We start from the raw sequence: 20,031 nt of genomic DNA, 5'->3' as shown, positions 1-20,031 counted from the left end.
AGTTTGTTGGCTGTCATCCAAGTCGATATTTTAATCAGCTCCTCATTCACAATGGTGTTAAGGGTGGCAAGATTAGGGTGAGAGATGACATAAGTCGTGTCATCAGCAAAGATAATGGGTTTTAGGTGTTGGGATACGTTTGGTAGGTCATTGATGTATATGAGGAAGAGCAGGGGACCAAGGACACTTCCCTGCGGAACTCCAGTATCAAGTGGCCGTGTTGCTGATGCTGTGTCTTTAATGGTGACGTACTGATACCTATTAGTAATGTAAGATTTGAAATAAGCAAGCGCATGGCCTCTTATACCGTAGTGGTCAAGTTTGTGGAGTAGGATTTCGTGGTTTACTGTGTCAAAAGCTTTTCTTAGGTCAATAAAAATTCCTAGTGGATATTCCTTATTTTCCAGTGCTGTGTAAAGCAGATCTAGCATTTTTATGATTGCATCATTAGTGCTTTTATTTTTCCTGAATCCAAACTGGCAGGGGTTGAGTATTTTTTTAGCCGTTATAAATGAATACAGTCTCCTGTGCACAAGTTTCTCAAAGATTTTGGATAGCAATGGTAAGTTAGATATTGGCCTATAGTTGTTTAAGTCTGTAGGGTCACCACCTTTATGTATTGGTGTAACCCTTGCCATCTTGAGTAGTTTCGGGAAGGTGCTAGTCTCTATTGACTTGTTAAAAAGTAATGAAATAGCATGCAAAAGGGCATGGGCCGCTCGCTTGTACAGTAATGGTGGGACATGAGACAGATTCCCCGAGTTATTTTTAAGTGACTTTATGATCTCAATGACTTCCGTGGGCTCAGTTGGTGCAAGATAGAAGGAATTAGGGAAATTTCCATCTAGGTAGTCCCCGGCATGGGCATTGGTATGTGGGATTTTACTGGCGAGATTAGATCCTATGTTTGAGAAGAAGTCGTTTATCTTGTTAGCTGTGTCAGTGGGATGTAGTGGTGTTTCATTAGGTTTAGTTAGGACAATATTCTTGGTTTTTCTCAGTTTGTGGGTCCCTAGAATCTGAGAGAGTGTTTTCCAGGTCTTTTTTATATCTCCTCTTGTGTCTGTGAATCTACTGGAGTAGTATAGTTGTTTGGCTTTTTTTATTACTTTGGTGAGAGCTGATGAATAGTGTTTAAGAATATTTTTGTGTATTAAGCCCTGTCTATATTGCTTTTCATATTGGTGTTTCTTGTCAATGGATTTCAGAATGGTGCTGGTTAGCCATGGGCAACCAAGCCGTTTGTTTGTGATCTGTTTTGTTTTTATAGGACAATGTTTGTTGTATAGTCTAAGTAATTTGTTAAGAAAGATGTCTGTCCAGTCATCAATACCATTGGCCTTGGAGAATTCTGTAGGCCAATCAACAGTCTCTAGGTCAGCTGTGAACTTCCTTACTGAGGCCTCGTCATGGAGTCTAAATGAGACTTTGTTGTATTCAAGTGGTGGTTTACTAATGTTTGTCAGGAGGAAGGTAGGGTAGTGGTCTGTAGTGCTATCTGTGATTATCCCTGATTTAAGGGGGGCTAGTATATTGGTCCATATGTGGTCTATTATGGTTGCACTTGTCTCAGTGAGCCTGGTTGGTTTAGTTATTGTTGGTATGAGAAGTGTGTTGTTCATATTGTTGATGAAATCAGTTACAGGCTGATCATCTAGTAAGCCAAGGTTGATGTTGAAGTCTCCAGCTAAGAGAAGGTGGTGCTTATTCATTTGTCTGTTTGTTATTAGTGACTTTAATTTCTCACTGAAATTTGGGATGTTTGTGTGAGGTATCCGGTAAATGGCACCAATTGTTATAGGCGTCTTAAGGTTTTTTACAGTAAAATTAGCAAAAATGTATTCCCCATATTCATCACTAAAGCAAGTGGTGCTAAGACAAGATAATTGGTTAGAGTAATAGACTGCAATACCACCCCCAACTTGGTTTGTTCTGCAGTTGTGAATTGCTGTGTAACCTGGTAGAGGGTAGATATCTATTGTGTCCTGCTTAAGCCAGGTCTCAGTAAGAATAATGCAGGAGAAGGGTGTCTTTAGTGATTCAAGGAGTGCTAGGAGGTCATCATAGTGTTTGCTTAAGGACCTGATGTTGTAGTTTAGTACTGATAGACTTTTAGCATTGTTTAGGATAGTGGTGGCTTGTGATGCTGTGTAATAAAGGCAGTTACTTTCCAATAGGTTTTGATTGGGTGTCAGATTATGGAGGTTTAGATCAGGGTCAACGTGATCAATCATCTTCTGGGTTTAAAATTATGGTTATTTATATCCTGTGTTGTGTGTTGAGTTCTACTACTGATATTTGTAGTGGTTGGAAGTTTGGACAAGTATATAGCTAGAGTATTTTGGTCATGTAGGGTATAGTCACTACTACACATAATGAAGTTGATGTTGTCTGTGTGTTGTGCTGGAATGAACTAAAGTACAACTAGGTATAAACTAGTAATATAAAAATACAAATTAAAAATAGAACAAGACTCTCACTTGTAATTGCACTAAGGTCTAATAATGACTTTTGTGGAGTCTCTGTTTTTGAGCTAGAGTGAGTTAAAGTACAATAGGTTTAATCTAATAATATAAAAGTACAAATTAAAAATAGCACTATTCTCTCACTAGTAATTGCACTGTGGTCTAATATAGTGAATTTGGTATTGACTATGCCTTGAGGTAGAATGAGCTATGGTACAACTGAATTTAATCTAATAATATAAAAATACAAATTAAAAAAAAACAAGTTAAAAGTAGCACCAGTCTCTCACTAGTAATTGCACTATGTTCTAATATAGTGAATTTGGTATTGACTATGTATTGAGCTAGAAAGAGCTATAGTACAACAACTTTAGTCTAATAATATAAAAATACAAATTACAAATAGCACCAGTCTCTCACTAGTAATTGCACTATGGTCTAGTATAGTGAATTTGGTATTGACTATGTATTGAGCTAGAATGAGCTAGAGTAAAACTGTGATTAATCTAATAATATAATAAAGGAACAAGACTCTCAATTGTAATTGCACTGAGGTCTTATATAAGTTGTTTACAAGAATTAGAGTATAATTAGATTTAAATTGACAGGATAAAATTAAGGTAGCAAAATAATAATAAAAACAAAAGAATTGATAAAAATAAAAATGGCAATGATTTGGTTATAATATGCTAGTAAGATGGTAGATAGGATGATATAAAAGTTGTAGTTGAAAATACTAGGTTAAAAAAGTATGGAATAAAAATGGTCAATAAAAGAGTTTACAATAAGTTTGATCAATATAGTTTAAAGTAAAATGGTTGTTGCTGCCGCTTGCGAGATTTACCTGGTTCATGATGCCGCCTACAAGGTTCACCTGGTTCATGTTGCCACTTGCTAGGTTCATCTGGTTCATACTACCTCCTGCTAGGTTCGCCTGGTTCATGCTGCAGCCTGCATGGTTCACCTGGTTCATGCTGCCCCCTGCGAGGTTCACCTCTTCCCACATCACTTAACTTGTCAACATATCGCCTGCCGTATTTATACAATCAATGGTAATAATGTAATGGACGATGATCACTATAATAACCTCACACAGACGTGTAGAGCACAAGAAGAGGAAGGTTTTTTATTTAAGAATATAAGGCTGTCTTCTTAAGATGAATCTTCAAAAATATACAAGTGCGCCTTAGTGATGTTCATTATTTGTCATCATAGCTGAGATTCACCAGAGAGACGCAATGAATTTAGTGAAGTGTCATCACTGGAGTTAACATGGAAAGTGTGAAGACAACTGATCATTAATAGTGAAAGACAGTGGACTGCACATTGATAGTGAGACACAGTGGACTGCACATTGATAGTGAGACACAGTGGACTGCACATTGATAGTGAGACACAGTGGACTGCACATTGATAGTGAGACACAGTGGACTGCACATTGATAGTGAGACACAGTGGACTGCATATTGATAGTAAGACAGAGTGGACTGCACATTGATAGTGAGACACAGTGGACTGCACATTGATAGTAAGACACAGTAGACTGCACATTGATATGAGACACAGTGGACTGCACTTTGATAGTGAGACACAGTGGACTGCACATTGATAGTGAGACACAGTGGACTGCACATTGATAGTGAGACACAGTGGACTGCACATTGATAGTGAGACACAGTGGATTGTGCATTGATAGTGAGATGCAGTGGACTGCACACTGATAGTGAGACACAGTGGACTGCACATTGATAGTGAGACACAGTGGACTGCACATTGATAGTGAGAGACAGTGGACTGCACATTGATAGTGAGACACAGTGGACTGCACATTGATAGTGAGACAGAGTGGACTGTGCATTGATAGTGAGATGCAGTGGACTGCACATTGATAGTGAGACACAGTGGACTGCACATTGATAGTGAGAGACAGTGGACTGCACATTGATAGAGATACAGAGTGGACTGCACATTGATAGTGAGACACGGACTGCACATTGATAGTGAGACACAGTGGACTGCACATTGATAGTGAGACACAGTGGACTGCACATTGATAGTGAAACACAGTGTACTGCATATTGATAGTAAGACAGAGTGGACTGCACATTGATAGTGAGACACAGTGGACTGCACATTGATAGTGAGACACAGTGGACTGCACATTGATAGTGAGCACAGTAGACTACACATTGATAGTGAGATGCAGTGGACTGCACATTGATACTGAGATGCAGTGGACTGCACAGTGATAGTGAGACACAGTGGACTGTGCATTGATAGTGAGACACAGTAGACTACACATTGATAGTGAGATTCAGTGGACTGTACAGTGATAGTGAGACACAGTGGACTGTGCATTGTTAGTAAGACACAGTGGACTGCACATTGATAGTGAGACAGCGGACTGCACATTGACAGTGGGACAGAGTGGACTGCACATTGATAGTGAGATGCAGTAGACTGCACATTGATAGTGAGATGCAGTAGACTACACATGGATAGTGAGATGCAGTGGACTGCACAGTGATAGTGAGACACAGTGGACTGCACTTTGATAGTGAGATAAAGTGGACTGCACATTGATAGTGGGACAGAGTGGACTGCACATTGATAGTGGGACACAGTGGACTGCACATTGATAGTGAGACACAGTGGACTCCACAATGACAGTGAGATGCAGTGGACTGCACAATGATAGTGAGACACAGTGGACTGCACAATGATAGTGAGACACAGTGGACTGCATATTGATAGTGAGACACAGTGGACTGCACATTGATAGTGGGATAGAGTGGACTGCACATTGATAGTGAGACACAGTGGACTGCACATTGATAGTGAGACACAGTAGACTGCACATTGATAGTGGGACAGAGTGGACTGCACATTGATAGCGAGATGCAGTGGACTGCACATTGATAGTGAGACACAGTGGACTGCACATTGGTAGTGAGACACAGTGGACTGCACATTGATAGTGAGACACAGTGGACTGCACATTGATAGTGAGACACAGTGGACTGCTCATTGATAATGAGACACACTGGACTGCACATTGATTGTCAGCATAGCTGCTGATCCCCTTACATGTGTTGTTTAGCTTATCTGAGTGTCATAGTACCATCCATATATTTTACATACACGACCCCTTTGCTAGGCCTAGGGACTAGTTTGTGTGACGTCACGTGACGCTGTTCTGAGTCCTTCGTGCCCGGGGATCCCTCTCAGTTCTTTTAGACATACCAAGCAGCAACACGCAGGCTCGGCCTCCCTTACCACAGTCTGATAATATAGTGTTACCAACCAACCAGTGTGTTTAACTACAACCATCTAATCTGCAACGAACCCTGACGACAATTGGTGGCAACTGAGGGCCTGTAATTCTGACGATTACAGCGATTTCTGGAGATAATTTTCTACTGAGCCAGTCGCCATCTTGTGAGGCTAGGCCTGCCGAGACTTGTAACGCTAAACAATCCCAAGCCAGCTACCCCAAGCAAGCTTTCACCAGCCTATTGCTTCACTTATTGGTCAGTCTCTGTGTATTAGCGTTTTATTTGATTAATTGCATTACTTCCGAGGGGTTGACTCGGGTTTGCAAAGTAAGCCAAGCCATCAAGCCAGTCTGTGGGGGAAACCCAGCCCAGCCCTACACCATACCAGCCTTGCCTGCCAAGCCAGCTTTCCACCCCTGCTGTTCTCATCGTTACAAGTTATCAAGCCAGTCTGTGTGAAGGGTTAAGCCAAGCAAGCCAGCAACTAACCCAGTACTCAAGCAAGCCATGTGGGTACAGTCTTCTTCATCACTTTGTGCTTCCAGTTCTAGCTATTCTGTGTGTCTTATCATCCCTGTGGTGTTGTGGTATTTTGTGGGTTTCTAAGCCAGCCCAGCTTAGAATATTTTCGTGCCTAGTGTGGGTGTCCCCAGAGTGGCTTACACCGTTCACCCCGTAGGCCCACTCACCACGCGGTGTCTCACCACTGTGCTGCCTCAACCACCCACCTCACCCACTACCACTGTTTTTTTTTTGTACCCTTATTACGGGTTCTAGCATCATATTTTTACAGACCACATAGGAGGTCAAGAGCCAAGAGTGTTCCTTCATCAGGTGCACCATCGTAAAAGCCTCCTGTGTGGGTCCATCGTCGATTTAAGTGCAAATTCTTGGAGGCGAGAGTAGGAATGCTGCCAGCCACCAGACTCCAACTTCTACCTCTCTGCACCACCATCTCTCTCATTATCCACCATCATTACAGTGATCATATAGAGACATTTGCGAGTGTTGAGACATTTTTCTTGTCAGTGATTTCTTAGTGACATTCAGTGACTCTTGATTAGACTCAGTGTTCATTATATACTGTTGGCAACATTTTTTTTTCTCTTCTTTCTTCAGTGTTAATTTTCGTGCTTTATTTTATGTTTGTTGTGTTGTGTTTCTTTTTTTTATATATACTTGAAGTAAATACTTTAATGTTTTTCCTTGTTGTGTTCAATATATAAGCAGTATAAAACTTGTGTTTACACTTCACAATTATCTTGTGTTCACAGTATTGCAGTGAAGTAATTCAGTAATTTATTACCTTATATTCTGCATCACAACTCAGTGTTGTCTCAGTTTTTTTTTCTTTTTTTCTCCCAGCATTTGTGTATTCTTGCTGTTTATGTTTTCATTCATTTGCTATTTTTTTTCTCTCTTTGTTGAACATTCTTGTGTTAATTCTTTTAATTTAGCCAGTGTCTAATTTGCCTTATCTCCACAGACAATAGTGCCATTATTTTGTTTGAAGCAAGAGAATTATTTTCCAATTTTTCACACCACAAGCTTCATTGCAAGAAAATTCTCATAGTATTGTGCATATATTGATGTGTTGTGTTCTGCATCACTCTAAGTGTTCAAACCTTTGCCTTGTTTTTTTTTTTTTTTTTTTTTTTGCCTCTATTAATTTTTTTTATTTTTTTATATTTCATTGAACAAATTCACTCTTAGTGCAATTTTTAACTTTTTTTTAAAGTAAATCATTCTTTTGTTTGTTCAGTAAGTGTTACTTAACCTGCAGTAAGTGTTACTTAAGCTGCAGTAAGTGTTACTTAAGCAGCAGTAAGTGTTGCTTAAACTGAAGTAAGTGTTACTTAAGCTGCAGTAAGTGTTACTTAAGCTGCAGTAAGTGTTACTTAAGCAGCAGTAAGTGTTGCTTAAGCTGAAGTAAGTGTTACTTAAGCTGCAGTAAGTGTTACTTAAGCTGCAGTAAGTGTTACTTAAGCTGCAGTAAGTGTTACTTAAGCTGCAGTAAGTGTTACTTAAGCAGCAGTAAGTGTTACTTAAGCTGCAGTAAGTGTTACTTAAGCTGCAGTAAGTGTTACTTAAGCTGCAGTAAGTGTTACTTAAGCAGCAGTAAGTGTTGCTTAAGCTGAAGTAAGTGTTACTTAAGCTGCAGTAAGTGCTACTTAAGCTGCAGTAAGTGTTACTTAAGCTGCAGTAAGTGTTACTTAAGCAGCAGTAAGTGTTGCTTAAGCTGAAGTAAGTGTTACTTAAGCTGCAGTAAGTGTAACTTAAGCTGCAGTAAGTGTTACTTAAGCTGCAGTAAGTGTTACTTAAGCTGCAGTAAGTGTTGCTTAAGCTGAAGTAAGTGTTACTTAAGCTGCAGTAAGTGTTACTTAAGCTGCAGTAAGTGTTGCTTAAGCTGAAGTAAGTGTTACTTAAGCTGCAGTAAGTGTTACTTAAGCTGCAGTAAGTGTTGCTTAAGCTGAAGTAAGTGTTACTTAAGCTGCAGTAAGTGTTACTTAAGCTGCAGTAAGTGTTACTTAAGCTGCAGTAAGTGTTACTTAAGCTGCAGTAAGTGTTACTTAAGCTGCAGTAAGTGTTGCTTAAGCTGAAGTAAGTGTTACTTAAGCTGCAGTAAGTGTTACTTAAGCTGCAGTAAGTGTTACTTAAGCTGCAGTAAGTGTTACTTAAGCTGCAGTAAGTGTTACTTAAGCTGCAGTAAGTGTTACTTAAGCAGCAGTAAGTGTTACTTAAGCTGCAGTAAGTGTTATTTAAGCAGTAGTAAGTGTTACTTAAGCTGCAGTAAGTGTTACTTAAGCTGCAGTAAGTGTTACTTAAGCTGCAGTAAGTGTTACTTAAGCTGCAGTAAGTGTTACTTAAGCTGCAGTAAGTGTTACTTAAGCTGCAGTAAGTGTTGCTTAAGCTGAAGTAAGTGTTACTTAAGCTGCAGTAAGTGTTACTTAAGCTGCAGTAAGTGTTACTTAAGCTGCAGTAAGTGTTACTTAAGCTGCAGTAAGTGTTACTTAAGCTGCAGTAAGTGTTACTTAAGCAGCAGTAAGTGTTACTTAAGCTGCAGTAAGTGTTATTTAAGCAGTAGTAAGTGTTACTTAAGCTGCAGTAAGTGTTACTTAAGCTGCAGTAAGTGTTACTTAAGCTGCAGTAAGTGTTACTTAAGCTGCAGTAAGTGTTACTTAAGCTGCAGTAAGTGTTACTTAAGCTGCAGTAAGTGTTACTTAAGCAGCAGTAAGTGTTACTTAAGCTGCAGTAAGTGTTATTTAAGCAGTAGTAAGTGTTACTTAAGCTGCAGTAAGTGTTACTTAAGCTGCAGTAAGTGTTACTTAAGCTGCAGTAAGTGTTACTTAAGCTGCAGTAAGTGTTACTTAAGCTGCAGTAAGTGTTATTTAAGCAGCAGTAAGTGTTACTTAAGCTTCAGTAAGTGTTACTTAAGCTGCAGTTAAGAGTTAAAGTGTTCAATCACTTCATTCCTTGATAATATTTTTTTTTTGCTGCTTTTGTAAACTATTTTCTTGTGTGTGTTTTTTTTTATTATTACAATATTGACTCATTTTACAATAATTCTTGTGTAAACATTGTGTTGCCATTAAAATTTTTCTTTCAGAATTTTTTTTTATGTAGTGTTGTGTTGTGCAAGACTTTTGATTAGCAATTGTTATTTGTAACATTGCTACAGTTTATTTCAGTGTAATATTCTGTGATTTCAGTTTTACATTTTCTGTGCATAATATTTTTTTCTTGTGTGTCATTTTATATTTTTTAATTAGAATTGCTTTCCTGTTTGTTTTAATTTTGCACAAGATTTGTTGATCCCATTTTATCATTTATTATTGAATTTCTTTATTGAATTGAGAGTAAAGACAACTCACTGTGCCATTAATTCAATTTAAAGTATATTTGATTTGAGTCAAGTACAATTTTTCTTGATTTTCAAATTGTTGCTTATCCATTTGAGTGTTTTATGTGAGTTTTCTTGCTCGACAGTGTGACTTATTTTTTTAAATAAGTAATTTCTTCCCATTTAAATTTACTGTGTGTGTTCCCATGTTACAATTTTTTTTTTGTTTCTCTAAATTCTTGTTTCACATTTTGCAAACATGTCTCAAGTCTTCTCGAACGATGCCTCAGCACATTCTGCTAGTCCAACCAATAATGCGTCAGTCCAAAATTCGAATAATTCTTTATCAAACAATAGATACACTCAGACTTCGAGCCTTTGCAATTTTAGTCGTGACACTTATGATGATATGCCATTGTTCAATGGGAATCCAGACAACCTGGAAGGATGATTTACCGCTGTTCGTGCTAGAGCAAATGCCTCAGGAGACGGCCTTCCATCAGAGAGTTGTATAATTAGTATTGGAAATGTGAGTTTAGCTCGTTCACCAGCTGCCTCGTATGTCTTCAACTTGATCGGTATGCAGGACTTTCAGGATCTAACCAAGTGGCAAGATTATGAGCAATTAATCCGTAACTATCTTGAAATAGTACGAGTGACTGATCCTTTTGTTGTTCTTAAGGAATTAGTGTGTACAGCTCCGAGGCCAGAGAAACCATTAGATGAGTTTGCTCTTCGTTTAAATAACCTAATGTCCTCATTTGTTAAGACAGGTCAAAGTTCCAAGTACCTTAAAGACAATGATAAACTAGCTCTTGAGGGGTTTGCCAAATTAGCAGCATTTGGCCTTATTAAACAGTTAATGCCACCAACGTCAATGTATGTGTATAACTCCAATCCTCTAACTGCCGCAATGGGACCACTTGCAGCCCTTATCCATATGCGTGATTTGTGTCCTGAGGGAACCTTCCCCTATCGAAGGTCTACGTCAGCCACTTTGACTACTCCTGTACCTCCTCTTGTCTGTGCTACAACCAAAACTCCCGATCAAAATCACTCGCGACCATCATCCAAAGCTAGTGTCAAGAGTTACCATTCCCGTAGCACTTGTAGCATGTACAGTACCCATAGCCAAAGAACCTGCTATAATTGTGGTTACTGTGGCCATATTGTGGTAAATTACCCTGATAGTCGCTCTAAGAGGCATCGTAATGCTGATAAGTACCAGTCCAATCTGCCTTATTGTACTTGTCACAAAATTCATGGCCATGACACATCCGAGTGTAATGCTCTCTATAACCTCCAGTACTCTAGATCCTTCTGTGGCCATTCCAACCGCAGAGCCAGGACAGGAAATAGAGGTTGGGGTTCTCAGACTAACCAGAACCAGCCTCATTCTTCCAATTCGGGGGAATCCGAGCGCCCCAGTCAACCCGTCCCGTTGTGACAGTAGGTGATAATGAGTACACCATCCCCATTCACAATTCCTTTGAAGCCTTAAGCAGTCTTGAGAATGACAATCCCGCTGTTGATGTTGCTTCACACGTCTCTGACGTAGATGAATTTGGGGATGAAGTGGAACATGCCTTCTCCGATGACAACCCACCTTTCTGTTTGCATATAACTCCCAATGAAACGATAGGTTCTCTAGTGCAAGCATCTATTCATAATGAACCCGTTCATGTGTTCATGGACTCTTGTGTGCAAGTTAATATCATCAGGTCTAGTTTGTTTAAAGATAAGCAGTTACCATATGTCCTCCTCGTAGAACCAACTACTGTAACCTCCCTTAGTGGAGTAGCTGGTTCCCTTCTCCGTGTCCGAGGTCAGACTTCACTCACCTTTTCTACCCAAGGTAGAGACTTCACTGCTTCTTTCCTTGTTATTGACCAGATTACTTTCCCTGGTGACCTTCTACTGGGATTTGCTTCTATAAGAGACTTACGTATTGTGCTTGACCCTTACCGATGGCATGCCCAAATTGACGACTTGATAGTTCCATTTTGGGGTTACCAGCTTGAATTCGAGATCTGCCATACTGCCGCAGAGTACGACATTCAGATTAAGTCCTTACAAGCCAGTGTGTTTTCCAGTAGCGTACCCAAGCGGTCAGGCATTAGTAACTCTGTCACTCCCATCTGTGCTACACCTACACCTTCAGACATGCAAGATAGTGTGTTGCCTCAAGTGTCCGAGGATGCTCTGACTGCCTTGAGTGCTCAGCCTATCCCTGTAATGTCTGCTAGTCCAAGAAGTAGTTTCTCCACAAGGGACGCCTTGTCGGAAAATGATTACTTGAGACTAGTAATGCCATCTCTTGTTGATGTCACATGCCATCTGCAGAAAGACGTCTCTGTTGCAGCTAGTGCTCTCACTAGAGTGTCTGTTGTTGTCCCTAGTGTTCCAGATGGTGATAACATCCTAGTTGACAGTGATTCCTGCAAGGTCGAGAGTTTATTTGTTGAACCTTCCTTACATGTTGTAAGAGACAGTAATATCCATTTATTTCTTGCTAACACTCCAGGTCACAGTGTTTGTCTCAGAGCAAATACCAATCTTGTTGACCTGGTTCAAGTACAGGATGACTTGCCACCTGACCAGTGGGTCGGTGTTATTTCAACAGGGAAGACCTCATCCACTCCACTGGATCAATCCATTCCACCAGTTGAGGAGAAAGATTTAGCTCCCACTGACTTCCCAGACGAGGTCAAGCATTTGTTGACTCTGTTGAACAAACGTCGTAAAGCCATTGCCTTACCAGGTATAATGATGGCTATAACGAACTTGTTGTCCCATCATATTCCACTTGAACCTGGTACTAGACCTATCTATATACGTGTGTACAGAATGCCTCATTCCCAAGTTGCTATTGCAGAAGAATTGATCAATCAGATGCTCAATGATGGAGTTATTGCACCTAGCAATTCACCCTGGAATGCGCCCTTGATCCTAGTACCTAAGAAGGATGGTACTTGGTGCCCAGTAATTGACTTTAGGAAGTTAAATGCGAGAACTATTCCAGATTGCTTCCCACTTCCTGTACTTGGTGATCTTTTACGTAACATCGGAGATAACAAAGTCTTCTTGACCCGGGACTTGTTACAAGAGTTTTGGCAAGTCCCTCTTCATGAGGACAGCCAAGAGTTAACCGCATTCTCCACTCGCTCAGGTCATTATCATTTCCTCCGTATGACCTTTGGATTACGATCCTCCCCTATCACATTCTCTAGGCTCATGACCAATATCTTTAGAGGTCTCATAGGTAAAGCACTTATGGTGTAAAGTAAAAGGACACAAGTGCAACTAATGTGACATTTATTGTGGCAACGTTTCGCTCTCCAGGAGCTTTATCAAGCCATTACAAACAATACATGGACACAGAGGGTATATAAAGGCTCAGAGTGAGGTGAATACTAGTGAGGTACCATTTCGATGTTCACTAGTGGTAGTAGTAGTAGTCGTAGTAGTGGTAGTGACAAAAGTAATACAATATGGTAGAGCAATTGATTCGTACATGAGGAAAAGGATATAAAAGCTATTACTTGGGTAACATAAAAATAGGTTGGACAAATATAAACTGGAATGAGGCAGCTTGTTTCAGTGTTCACTCTCCGTGCTTTGTGTAGTATAACAGGAGAGACTATGTGATGGCAGGGTTTACTGTTTTCAGGAGGATTCTTGCTAAGACTTCGGAGATGGTGAAGCTGCCGTTGTTTTGTTTAATTGTATTCGAAACAGCGATCAGTGCTGATTCAAGGCACTTGCGTGTGCGGAAATTAGTTTCTTTTATCACTAATTGGGCGTCTCTGAATTTCATAAGATGATTGGTGGAATTTCGGTGTTGTACACAGGCGTTGTTTAAGTTGTCGTTCCTACATGCGTATATGTGTTCATTGAGGCGGGTGTCGAGGTTTCTTGCTGTTTCACCTACGTAGATCTTGTCACAGCCTCCACAGGGTATAGTGTAAACTCCTGCATTGACTGGTTCGTGGTGCTTGGGTTTTGTCCTGGTTAGATCCTTTATTGAAGTGGTAGAAGCGATGGCGACTCTGGTGTTAGCTTGTGAAAGTACTTTTGAGACGTTTAGTGCAACCTGGCTGTTGGGAAGAATTATAACTTTGTTGGGAGCGGTGTTGATGCGTGGAGAATTGATGATCTGAAGAGCTCTTTTCTTGCAGTCTTTGATGAAAAAAGAAGGAAATTGTAACTCAGTGAATGTTTGGTGAATGTAAGTACATTCCTCGTCAAGAAACTCAGGACTACAAATTCGGTATGCTCTTAGGAAAAACCCGATGATGATGCCTCTTTTGGTCTTGGTATCTTGACTGGAATAGAAGTGTGTGAGATCATTTTTATTGGTGGGTTTCCGATAAACTTGAAATCTTAGGTTGTTGTCTACTTTGTGAATGAGGACGTCGAGGAAAGGTAGCTTGTCATTGGACTCTTCTTCTAGTGTAAACTGAATCGCTGGTTCAACTGCGTTGAGCCTTGCCTGAAGATCCCGTACATCAAAACGTTTTGGAGTTATTACGAGGACATCGTCCACGTAACGTAACCAAGTGACGCTTGAAGGGATGATGTTGGCGAAGTGTTCGGACTCTAGGTGTTCCATGTATAAGTTGGCTAGGACGGCACTTACTGGGGACCCCATTCCCATGCCGTAGGTTTGTTTGTAGAGCTTGTTATTGAAGGAAAAACAGTTGAAGTTAACACAGAGTTCAATCAAGTCAACAAAATCTCCGGGAGGTAAAGGAAGATTAAGGTCCTGGTTGACTTTACGTCGTAGAACCTCGATGGCTTTTTTGGTAGGTACTTTTGTGAAGAGGGAAGTCACGTCCAAACTGCTTAGTTTCTTGTTACGGATGGAGAGGTTACGGATGCGGTTGAGAAGGTCGCCTGAGTGTTTAAGATGAGCGGGGCTGATGGTCCCCAGAAGGCAGGAAAGATGTTTGGCAAGAACTCCGGCTAGTTTGTGTGGAGCACTGCCTATTCCTGACGTGATTGGTCTGAGAGGAATATTGTGTTTATGGGTCTTGGGTAAACCATACATGTGTGCTGGTTTAGGGTTGCTTGGTAACTTGGTAACTTGGTTACTTGGTAACCAGCACACATGTATGGTTTACCCAAGACCCATAAACACAATATTCTTAGGCTGACGAACAGACGCTGGTACGCCCCGGTCATGGGCTGCCCGCCTGCACAAAGACCCACAGCTCAACTCACTCGCAATTTCCCCCCAGAAACTGGCCGGAATACTGAGAAGGAAAGGGAGGTCTTGTCTTACTGTATGGGCCTGACAGAGGAAGTCATCTACGGTACTTCAAGGTGCCTCCACCAGATTTCCCCAGGTCTAGTATGTGAAGACAAGTTGGGGCGCCGCCTGCTGTTCACGGCACTTGTTGATCCGATGGTGTCTCGTCTTAGAAGAAGGCACTGCAGTCTCAAAACCCCATGCCCCAGCATTCAAACTTGGGCTGCCAGTTCTCCATGGCTAATATAACCTAGTGTTTGCCTACATTACCGGCCTATTACTACCTACATTAAGGTGTGTGTGTTTTGGGTTGGTGTAAGGGCCACCCAACCCAGCTGTTCCATCCATGACATGCTGGGATTTTTATACGACGAATCTGTCCTGTGGAACTTTCGGAACGAATAAATTTCCACATCCTCCCACCGGTGAAGGTGGGACCCTGGGCACGAGTGCAGTCCTGTCTGTCTCGTCGAGTAGACTCTGGTCTAACTTCAACCATCCAATTTTCCCTGCGTGGACCTCTGGGGGTGTAAACTTGTTGGTTCCGGTGGTCTTAGCACCCTTTCCTTTAACTTTAACATCTTTCGTATTCTAGCCTTGACTGAGCAGTTCCGTACTTTCACACCACAGTGGCCCACATGCCCTGGTAGCCTTTCCTCCCACTGATACAAGGTTCCCTGGATTTAATGGCAATCTATCTCCGTCGTGTAGACAGGAAGTCATCTATGTGGTTGGCTCCCACCAGTATACCTACATTTCTGACTGTGTCAGTGGTAATTCCCTGGTCAGCCAGCTTCATGCCAAGGTCTTTCAGTCGCTTGGCTACTGCAGCAAGACCTCTTGCTGTAATTGTCGTGGGTAACGTCTCTACTACCAAGGCTGTAATATTTCTGCAATATTTTTATTTATTTTTTTTATTATCACACTGGCCGATTCCCACCAAGGCAGGGTGGCCCGAAAAAGAAAAACTTTCACCATCATTCACTCCATCACTGTCTTGCCAGAAGGGTGCTTTACACTACAGTTTTTAAACTGCAACATTAACACCCCTCCTTCAGAGTGCAGACACTGTACTTCCCATCTCCAGGACTCAAGTCCGGCCTGCCGGTTTCCCTGAACCCCTTCATAAATGTTACTTTGCTCACACTCCAACAGCACGTCAAGTATTAAAAACCATTTGTCTCCATTCACTCCTATCAAACACGCTCACGCATGCCTGCTGGAAGTCCAAGCCCCTCGCACACAAAACCTCCTTTACCCCCTCCCTCCAACCTTTCCTAGGCCGACCCCTACCCAGCCTTCCTTCCACTACAGACTGATACACTCTTGAAGTCATTCTGTTTCGCTCCATTCTCTCTACATGTCCGAACCACCTCAACAACCCTTCCTCAGCCCTCTGGACAACAGTTTTGGTAATCCCGCACCTCCTCCTAACTTCCAAACTACGAATTCTCTGCATTATATTCACACCACACATTGCCCTCAGACATGACATCTCCACTGCCTCCAGCCTTCTCCTCGCTGCAACATTCATCACCCACGCTTCACACCCATATAAGAGCATTGGTAAAACTATACTCTCATACATTCCCCTCTTTGCCTCCAAGGACAAAGTTCTTTGTCTCCACAGACTCCTAAGTGCACCACTCACTCTTTTTCCCTCATCAATTCTATGATTCACCTCATCTTTCATAGACCCATCCGCTGACACGTCCACTCCCAAATATCTGAATATGTCTGCAATGTCCACCTAATTTAGCTGGAACTTCCACATCATCGTAAGATTTGGGTGGAACCTGACTTATAGCCCCTCCCAATGTCATACTGACTTTCCTGGTGGCCTTCAACTTTAATTTAGCCACCAACTTGTTTGTTATCAAGGATACTTTTGCTCCTGAGTCAAAGAATAATCGGGTTGTTTCGGACCTGTGCCCATTCACAACCTCTGCTATGACTGTAGGTAGGGCCACACCTCTGTGATTCTCACTTGGATTAGAGACTTCACTCCCACTAATCATGCTGGCTGCCATTTCAGGCTTGGGCTCACTCTCTATCTCTACCTGAGAGATATCCCTACTAGCATGGCGTTCCTTTAAATTATTGGGACGTAGTGCAGTATGGTGCTTTGTCATGTAGGGGTGTATTGGAACGTAGTGGATAATTGGGGAATATGGGAGTAAGGGATTATGTAGGCAGGGGATAGGCAGGCGAGGTGGTAAGAGAGATGATTAGCGGAGGTCGGTAGGTAATGTGAGGTCACCTCTCATTACTCTACCCACCACACTACTCACCCTCTCACTACTTGAAATAAAAATTGAATAAAAGAACAAATAACGGGGACAGTAAACATTACTGTTCTACTCAAACACAGTTTATTATTAAGTCCTTGTACAATAATATATTTGGGAACAGGAGAACATTATTGTGGTTTAGATAAATGGGGTGGTACACATAAGCAGTGAGACAGGAAATACAATCAACTTGACGAAAATGAATATAACTTATAGTTCAGAGGACAGTTCACCACAGGAACTAAGCCACAGGTCCCAAGACCTACACAGCACAAGCCAGTACTCTGCCCAATGTCTCCAACAGTCTCCTCCAGAGATTTCAGCAGCCTTCTCCGGAGCCCTGCACCCCAGCAGCAGCTCCTCTCGAATCTCCTGCTCAGAGCTCTGCGCGCAGCAGCAGCTCTGCTCGAAGTTCCTTTTCCTCAGTTGTTCCTTGGGCTTATATTGTCCTGAGAGCAACCCCCACAATGGGGTGTGCACCACTTGTTTTGACCTGACGCCGAGGTCTGACACCGTCCAGAACAAAAGACCTCAGTCTTAAGCTGAAAAGGCGTGGCTGACAGACGTTTGCCAAGGCAAGATGTGACCATATAATTAGGTCTCCCTAGAGACCTCACAAGCCCAGCTGAACTACATCACAGCTTACCTCTGCAACAGCCTCGACACTCACTGAGCTGGGTGTCACAGTCTCTGACAAAGTGTTCCCTACAACACTTGAAGCAGAGTCTCAACTCCTTTAGTCTCTGTTGCCTACTGCTCAGTGTTGTATACTCAGAGCAACTCACAAATCCCACATTAAAATGAGCCAAAGACAACGAAATTCACACAATAAAAATGCAGTCTTTACAAATTAAAATTCACTTGATTAGCACAAATAAATTCAACAATTCAACTTATGAAACAGTAAACAAATAATGTGCATAAACAGCTTGGCCAAACTGTGCCCAGTTTACTCAGTCTAGCATCGTTGGTTGGATAAGGTAAGTCCTAACCTAACTAGTGCAGCTATAGCCTAAACCTGGCTTTAGAATTCACTGTAAATAATAGCTAGGTTAAATCTGCCCTAGCTACTATAACTTGTAAATATTGCAAAAACCTAGTCTAACTGTGGATACCTTGCAAATTCACTGTAAGTAATTGACATACAAGTCTCCTACCCTGGTTTACTTGTAATCACTGTAAATAATAAAATTCACAAGCTTAACTAGCCTACCTGGCCTGCCTGTAATTCACTGTAAGTAATAACTTCTGTGTATAATCAGCTTGACCTAGCCTCTGTGTAACTCTGGGCCTAGGTGTGCTAACTTAACCTAACTTTGTTAATCTCTGGTTCCTAACTGTGGCCTAGCTATATTAATTTTAACCTAGCTATTCCACATCACTGTTACGATGGACCACTTTGTGAAAATTTGTCTGGACTGCCTCCATGTGAGTTGTCTGCCCTGGCAAGCTCTGTTGACACCGAGCCCTGAGGTCGGTACCTCAGCCTCACAAGTGACTTATAGGACAGATTTCCATAAATGACTGATGTTGCAAGAAATCTCGCCTGCATGCACGTATAAAGGACTAACTTAATTGGTGTTGGAGAATGTATCCCGGTCTTCAACCTCCCTAAGCTTTAGCCCCTCTGGACTTCCCCTCAGAACCACATGCAATCGGGAGCCTTAATTCCTATAATATTCAGTCGGTATTAGTGACATGCCTGCACCTCAGAAATTCCTGTTTCCAAGGGGGTTTGTATCCCCTAGTATAACTATGCAGAAACTGACACTAGCTTCTAAGGCTGACGAAGAGACGCCGGTACGTACCAATTATGGGCTGTCCACCTGCACAAAGACCCACAGCTCAACTCACTCGCAATTTCCTCCCAGAAAGTGGCCAGAATACTGAGAAAGAAAGGGAGGTCTTGTCTTACTGTATGGGCCTGACAGAGGAGGTCATCTATGGTACTTCGAGGTGCCTCCACCAGATTTCCCCGGGTCTAGTATGTAAAGACACATGGGGGCACCACCTGCTGTTCACGGCACTTGTTGATCCGATGTTGTCTCGTCTTAGAAGAAGGCACTGCAGTCTCAACACCCCCTTGCCCCAGCATGCAAACTTGGGCTGCCAGTTCTCCCTGGCTAATATAATCTAGTGTTTGCCTACATACCTGGAGGTTACCTGGAGGCTACCTGGAGGTTACCTGGAGGTTACCTGGAGGTTATTCCGGGTATCAACGCCCCCGCGGCCCGGTCCACGACCAGGTCTCCCGATGAATCACGGCCTGATCAACTAGGCTGTTACTGCTGGCCGCACACAGTCCAACGTACGAGCCACAGCCCGGCTGATCTGGCACTGACTTTAAGTATCTCTCCAGCTCTCTCTTGAAGGCAGCCAGGGGTTTATTGGTAATTCCCCTAATGCTTGATGGGAGGCTGTTGAACAGTCTTGGGCCCCGGACACTTACGGTGTTTTCCCTTAGTGTACCAATGGCGCCCCTACTTTTAATTGGGGACATTTTGCATCGCCTGCCCAGTCTTTTACTTTCGTAGGGAGTGATTTCTGTGTGCAGATTTGGGACCATTCCTTCCAGGATTTTCCAAGTGTAGATTATGATATATCTCTCTATCCTGCGTTCCAACGAGTTCAAGTCAAGTGCTTCCAAGCGTTCCCAGTAGTTAAGGTGCTTGACAGAACTTATACATGCAGTAAAGGATCTCTGTACAATCTCTAGATCTACGATTTCACCTGCTTTGAATGAAGATGTTAATGTACAGCAGTATTCCAGCCTAGAGAGAACAAGTGATTTGAAAAGGATCATCATTGGCTTGGCATCTCTCGTTTGGAACGTTCTCATTATCCATCCTATCATTTTCTTTGCACTTACGATCGTGGCACTGTTGTGATCCTTGAAAGTGAGATCCTG

Source organism: Cherax quadricarinatus, chromosome 47 (genome assembly GCF_038502225.1).
Source record: "Cherax quadricarinatus isolate ZL_2023a chromosome 47, ASM3850222v1, whole genome shotgun sequence".
Lineage (NCBI taxonomy): Eukaryota > Metazoa > Arthropoda > Malacostraca > Decapoda > Parastacidae > Cherax > Cherax quadricarinatus.
This window is presented reverse-complemented; position numbering follows the sequence as displayed.